We start from the raw sequence: 7,630 nt of genomic DNA, 5'->3' as shown, positions 1-7,630 counted from the left end.
TCTTCTCCCTCCTTCTCTTTGTTGGGTTTTGATTGCTTTATTTCTCGATGTCTTTGGATTATTTTCTTTCCTCTATGGAGTATATCCATTGTTCTAGGACAAGGGAGTAGTTGTGATTGTGTTATGATGTAAAAACTCATGGTTATGCCTTTAGCTATTTACATGATATTAACTTGCTTTGTATCTATTCGTTCTAATGTGAATAAGATGTGTTTGCATTTTATTACCATATTAGATTGAATGTTTGTGTAGGGATTGCTAATCTCATAGAAAGAGTGCCCTAGATCGTATACCCGAGGGGCCCTAGTGACAGGGGTAACCCGCTTACGGACGTCTAGGACATTCCCTTAAAAGGAAAAGTAATTCCTCTATAAGGAAGTAGGAAATTACACCTAATATCTATCTTTATCTTTATTATTATTTACTAAATATATATTCCTATGATCTATGGTCGAAGTGCCTTAGTGACAAGGGTTAACTGTTTCCGGATTTCATAAGAATCATCTCTATTAAATACTTAGGGATAATAAATCTAACTTCCTACAAGTGCATGCTAATTGAAGGTAGGAAATTGGTAGACCATGATATATTTGTAAATACCACAATGAAATCGAACTCCTAGAACATTCCCCAAATTGATATATTCAACACTTACTCTAGTTCTCTTCTCCTTTATCTAAGTTTCTCCCTTCTTTCTAAATAGTTGACTTCCAACAATTGATATTTTAGTTAATTCTACATGAGCGATCGCTAGTACTTATAACTAGTCCCTGTGGTTCGATATCTTTTAATATTACTGATGACATATCCGTGCACTTATGGAAATGTAATAAGTTTTTGGTGTCATTGTCGTGGACTGCGCTTATAACATTAATGATAATCATTTGAGCTGGACTAAATTTTTATTTTCTTTATAGTTTAAATAATTCTTTCAAATTTTATTTTGAAGTTACATTTTTCATTTGCTTACTTAAATCTCTACATTTTTATTGCTGCATTTTGAATCTCCTACATTCTCTTTTCACCTTTGAAAAATTTAAAAACTATGTTCTCTAGTTGCTTTTGGATTGTTTGATACCCCGTTCTTTCATGCGAAGAGCTAATCTTGTTGGAGAACTACTACCATTCAACCTAGAGATCGATAGAACTTTTCAAAGGAGAAGAATCCTGCAAAGACTCCAAGTAGAACAAGAAGCATTGGAAATGGCTGCCAAACTTTTGAAAGACTAAGCAACACCTTATGCACGTGGGCTTCGGTCTAGCATCGCCAGGTCACCAATTGAAGCTAATAACTTTAATATAAAACCAATGGTAATCACATGGTCCAGTAGAATCAATTTGGAGGAGGACCAAATAATGATCCGAACCAACACTTGGAATCATTTTATGAGATTTGTAGCACGATAAAGGTGAATGGAGTTCCACTAGAAACAATGAGACTGCTACTATTTTGATTTTCTTTAAGAGACAGAACTTAACTCCTTACCAGCAAACAGTATAGCATCCTGGAAGCAATGTGAGCAATAATTTTTGGACAAATTTTATCCACCAAGAAAAATAGCTCACATGAGGAATCTAATAGCAAGCTTTAGACAGACATACTTAGAATCATTATTTGAAGCATGAGACAGATTCAAGAGTATGCTTAGATAGTGCCCTCATCATGGGCTCGAGAAGTGGTTAGTCCTACATACATTTTATAATGGCATCAACTATCACACGAAAGTGTCCCTCGATTCTGTAGCGGGATAAGCATTAATGAACAAGAGCTTAGATGAAGCCAAAGACATCATTGAAAATATAGCCTTGAACCATCATCAGTGGGTATCTGAAAGATCTAGAGGCTCCTTTTCTAGGAATCAAATCAAGGCTTCAGGAAAATTTGATGTAGATGCATTCACACTCATGTCTGCAAAGTTGGATGCTCTGAACCAAAAAGTTTGAGACTATGGGAAATAGCACTGCCAATGCAATTGTGTGTGTGTATGTGCGAGACTTGCGGAAGTATAGAACATGCTCAAGATACTTGCCTCCTAAGGTCAATCTCTACACAAATAAATCAACTTGAGCAATGTGATGCAATAGTCAGTTACAATTAGTGACAGAACAATCCATACTCCAACACTTACAACCTTGGGTGGAGGAGTCATCCAAATTTTTCTTACCAGAATAATCAAGACTAGGTACCATCTGCAGGAGCAAAGCCAAGCTACCAACCTGGGCAACAAACTTATCAACAATAACCATCACAAGGATATCAATTATCAAGAATAGAGAAGATGCTTGAGGAAATTCTTGCTGAACAAAGGGAAATGAAGAATGAGATCAAGCAATTAAATCAAAGAATGAATAACTCTGAAAAACACCAAAAGATGCAAGATAGCTAGATCGCCCAGATAGCCCAATCTTTTCCAAGAGCACCAGGCGCATTCCCAAGAAAACCTGATATTAACCCAGTGGAACATTGCAACCATGTTGAATTAAGGAGCGGGCGGACCTTAGGAGACCCCCCAAGTAACTACACCAAAAGGGATTGATCTTCAAGAATGACCCTCTCCTCCTACGCCAAATTTGGTCCAAAACAAGGACAAGGAGTAGATTACCAGGAAGGTTGAAGAGACTTTTCCGTTTCTACCGCAAAGTCAAACAGTTCCTTTTCCTCAAAGATTAGTAATGTCCCAAAAAGATGAAGAATTCTACAGATTTCTGAAAAAAAATAAGGAGATTTGCATTGAGGTCCCTCTTATAGACGACCTTCACTAGATGCCAAAATTTATAAAGTTTTTGAAGGGAATCATGTCAAACAGAAGGCAGAAAGGTGAATTCGAGATCGTAGAATTGACGGAAAAGAGCAATGCTCTGCTCACGGCAACCACTCCCCTAAAGCTCCAAGATCCAGGAGGTTTTTCTATACCTTGCAAAATAGGATCTGAATTCATAGATAAGGCTTTTTGTGATTTGGGGGTAAGTGTTAGCCTCATTCCATATTCAATTTATAATAAGCTAGGTCTCAGGAACATTAAACTTACTACTATGGCTCTGTAATTAGCTGACCATTCATGCAGGTACCTATGGGTATAATGGAAGATGTACCATTAGAGGTGGGTGGATGTATCATATCTGCAGATTTTGTTGCTTTAGACATGGAAGAGAATCATATGATCTCAATTATCCTTGGACGACCTTTCCTTGCAACTGTCAGAGCCATGATAGATGTGAAGAACCACAAGCTATCTCTGGTTATCGGTAAGGATAGGTTAGAATTTTATTTATCTGATTTTCCTAACTGTGTCTCTTCCTTTTAAAGGAATAACAGCAGGATGGATGTCAACAGAATTGAGGAATGGAATCTCCATCCTCATGGAAGGCCGCCAGAAGCAATGCATGATATGGGAAAACTTGGAAAATTGCCCCCAACCAGCAACGAGAAGTACATCTACCCCGCACGGGCAAGAATGATGGAAAAAACTGAAGCATCAACCCTAGGAGGAAAGTCAGTGCCTCCATGGGATAATTCATAATAATTGAGGCGGGGTCGAGCTAAAGACTAAAAACAAGCGCTTCTTGGGAGGCAACCCAAGGGATTTTCCTTATTTAGTTTTCAATTTGTTATTTTGTTTTCTTGATTAATTTATTTGAAAATTTTATTCTTTTGAACCTTTCTTTTCAGGTTGTGCACAACTTCCATGATGCAGCCATGATTATTTCATGGGCATAGAAGTGTAGGAGGAGTCAAAGATGAGAAAATCTAGTCACTACACAAGTCAAGAAGTAGGTCGTGTGAACTCACATGGTCGTGTACGATTAGCAGAGAAGAAGTTAAAGTTGGCCGTGTGACTTCACGCGGTCGTGTGAAGCCACCCGAGCAAAAGGAGATATGGGCCATGTCGATTGACACGGCTGTGTGACCCCTGCTAAGAAGGGGAGTAAGGGGGTCGTGTCGAATGACACGCCCGTGTAAAGTCGACAAAGGAGAGATCATGTGGACCTAAATGGCCCAGCCTAATCATACCCTCTTTTAGGGCACGGGTGTGTGGGCACGGCCGTGCCCGCCAATTTTCCTCTCTTCTTCATCCCTCTCTCACCTCTCTTCCTCCCTAAAGCTCTCAAGGTGCTACCTTCCATCCTCACAACCCATTCCATTGAAGTTTCAACCTTCCCATCATCCATAATGTCAAATCTCATCGAAGAAAATGATCGCCCTAGCAAGGGAAAGGAGAAGATGGTTGTTTTAAATAAGGGGAACTCACGCTTCAAAGGTACATCTAACAACTTTGGCATTATTTTCTCTAGTAATGAACAAATGTATCGTTATGATTCTTTATCTAAATGTTCCATTTTTAGAACTAGATTTATGGACCAAGAGACCTTAGAAGTGTTAGGATTTAGAGATGATGTTGATTGTCTACTTGAAAGAATAGGGTGGACTTATTTAATGAAAATGAAGTACCCAACTTAATCTAGAATTGTTTTGGAATTTTTAAGCTCAATCACTGTTGATAATGTTCAAGGAGGGGGGAAATTAAAATTTTATTTGTTTAATGATGATTATGAATGGACCCTAAGCACTTTAATGCATGTTATGATTTTCCTAGGGATGGAACATATACAATTCTCCCTGCTTTTGACAACTCAAACATATGGCAACTAATCTCTGGAAAATCTCATTTTAACCCCCATGCTTCCAAGAGCACTAATATCATTAACCCAATTTTCTGGTATGTCCAGTTAATTATGAAAAATACGATATTTGGAATGGGAGGTAAAGAAGGAATAGTAAAATTTTCTAATTTATATTGTTTATGGGCGATGGTAGAAAATTTGTCAATAAATTCTGGCTATTTATTTTTAAGGCACTTGGTAACATTAGGAAATATCTCTTCTACTGCCCCTATTGTTTTAGGAGGACTTCTCACTCATGTAGTGAGAATACTAGGATGTGACCTTAATGATCTAGAAATGATTGAAGATGTTCATCGATTTGATCTAAATTCTTACTTAGAAACTCATATGATTCATCATGAGGATTACGGGTATAGTCTAGTGATCAAGAATAGTTTTCCTCTTCGACTTACCAACAAAGCTTTGACTATGATTCGTGTTAAAGATAATTGGTGTTTAACTCTAGCAAAGAAACAACCTAACCCTAACACCTATCCAGTTCCCAAGGATGTCCCTTCAGTTAGTCGAGATCTTCTTAAATTTAATTTGCATGAGTTTCACCCTATTATTGATACCCTTTATCATGATTTGGAACAAGCTAATAGGATGATTACTAGGGACATGTGCATGAAGGATGTGTTGGGATGTATACTATAAGCCTAGCTTTTGTATGAACATCTATTTTGAAATATTTTGAAATGAGAATCACTTTGGTCAAATGTTTACATTTTATATTTATATATATGTCAATGTAGTTGTTCATTTAATTTATATTATAAATAACATGGTGTGTGGTACCACACAAAAGATCATGTTATCGATTCCTTATAAATTATAAATAGTAGCTCACAACCAAGATAGATTGGGATAAACCATTGGAACGGTTGTAGTGTAATTTGGTATTAGTCTGTCTTGGCTATAAAATTACACTAGTACACTATGTGTGTATTGAGCAGGATCATTTGAGGTTGTTCGATTTATACTGACTACATAAAAGAACAGAACCTCTATTATTATGGATGTGCATCCTCTTAATCCCTATATAATAATAAGCACGTATACTTAGTATTTATTTCTTTAACTTATCAATGGGTGAGATTTATTCGTTAAATCAATACGCCCGATGAGTTGGGAAATAGTACTATTTATATGGTGTGTTATTGATTATAGAAGGAATCTGTGTCCTAATTATTTAGGTTGATATTGAGGATCTCATAAGGATTATCATGTAAATCCTGCAGGTGAACTTAGTCCGGCATGATAATAAAGTTGAGTGGTACTACTCTTGGAATCAGATGTTAATTAATTGAGTTGTCAGTAACTCATTTAATTAACGGACATACGATATCTTAAACACAGGGAGATTAACGCACTTATGATAAGAAGGAACTCATATTATAATATGTGATTGGTGCGATAGCTCAATAATAACCCTTTAGTGGTATGGGTTATTATTGATGGACTTGGGTTGGGTATTCGGGCTAAACATAGGAAGCTCGAGCCCATCAGGAGGCCTAAACAAATTCCTCCTCTGGGTCTCTGTTGTAGTCCCTATATAAAGCCTCGCATCCACCCCTCCATAACTTGGTTTGGTTTAACTGGGTTTGGTTTAACTTAACTTGGTTTGGTTTAACTTGGTTTGGTTTAACTTGGTTATAGAAAGAGAGATTTTTTCTAAACAGAATTTGGTTATAGAAAGAGAGATTTTTTCTAAACAGAATTCTGTTATTTTTCTTTCTTTGTAACCGACGGCAAACCTATAAAAAGGAGTAGGTGGTGGCTCCTAAAATCTAATTTTCTAATTCTCCACAATCCTTTTCTCTCCTTGTGGTCGGCGCCCCTCTTCCCTTGCTAGGGTCGCCGCCCCTTCCTCACTTTGCAAGGGTCGCCCCCTCCTCTCCTTGCTTAGGGTCGGCCCCCCCAACCCCCCTTCCTAGCAATCCATTGGTGGCCGGTGGCTTGAGGAAGAGGAAGAAGATTAGAAGGTGCCCCATCCTAGAGCCTCCTTTTGTAGTCGGCGGTTTGGAAACCAAGAAGAGAAGAAGGGTGGTGTTGTCTTGGTAGATTATCGCTCACACGACATCCAAGAAGAGGAGAGGAATACGGTAGAAGATCAAGAGGTCTTTAGCTATAAAGAAAAGGTACAACTAGTTCTTTAATTCCGCTGCGTAATTAATTTAGTTTTTTTTGTATTGATTTTGAATAGAAACACAAGAGGCCAGCGATCTTGTACTTCGATCAAGGTGTGCTTTGATCCGTCAAGAACTTGCTTGATTGATCAAGCACATGCCTGATCGAACATGCGGGTTGCTAGGAAAAGTTCTGTACTTGTACAATTTTTGTACAGGGAAATTTAAACAAAACGGAATTCCAACGCCTTCAGGATAAACAATTTAAACATTTGCAAGACTGTTTTAAGAGTGAGAGAGATTTATGCAAACAAATGATTGTGTTTATGTAGGTGAATAAGAAGCGAATGATTTTAAATGAAGATTTTAGGGGATATATGAGACTTCTTCAAAGTGGTGTTGATCAGTTGTTTTCGTATCATAGATTTGTGAGGAATAAAGTAAAATGACTCCTTAAGTCTTTTCCTGAACTTCCAGAATTTCCTGATATACCCCTTCATCAACCATTTTGATTTCATTGAGATGATGAAAATTTTAAGTCTGGGGGTGTTGTGTTTTCACAACCTGAGTCAAGTCTTTTTTATTTTCTCTCCTTTTATTTCTACAACTTTAGTTTGTTCTGTTTAACTCACTTGCATTCTAATTTGTTTTGATTGTTTTCTTTTTAATTTTTATATTGCATTTTTCCTTATTCGCAGTCTTTCAGTTTTTTTTATTTACAAAATAAAGATGGTTTTAAGTCATATCAAGAACATCAAACCTCCCACGTTTCTACTGACTTGTCTGACAGTAAAATGGTTAGCGCGTTTGTTTTTTGATTCATGTTGTTGTAGAAATAG

General features: G+C 37.2%; 1 non-coding gene across 1 annotated transcript; it reads right to left on the bottom strand.

Moving 5' to 3' along the window:
* Positions 1 to 1,563: 1,563 nt before the first annotated feature.
* Positions 1,564 to 1,670, bottom strand: LOC122054357. The gene has a single exon (XR_006132680.1). It is a non-coding gene; the product is annotated as a small nucleolar RNA R71 (small nucleolar RNA).
* Positions 1,671 to 7,630: the final 5,960 nt, after the last annotated feature.

Source organism: Zingiber officinale, chromosome 3A (assembly GCF_018446385.1).
Source record: "Zingiber officinale cultivar Zhangliang chromosome 3A, Zo_v1.1, whole genome shotgun sequence".
In the NCBI taxonomy this organism is placed as follows: Eukaryota; Viridiplantae; Streptophyta; class Magnoliopsida; order Zingiberales; family Zingiberaceae; genus Zingiber; species Zingiber officinale.
The sequence above is the reverse complement of the archived record's forward strand: the minus strand, read 5'-3'. Positions and strand labels throughout refer to the sequence as shown.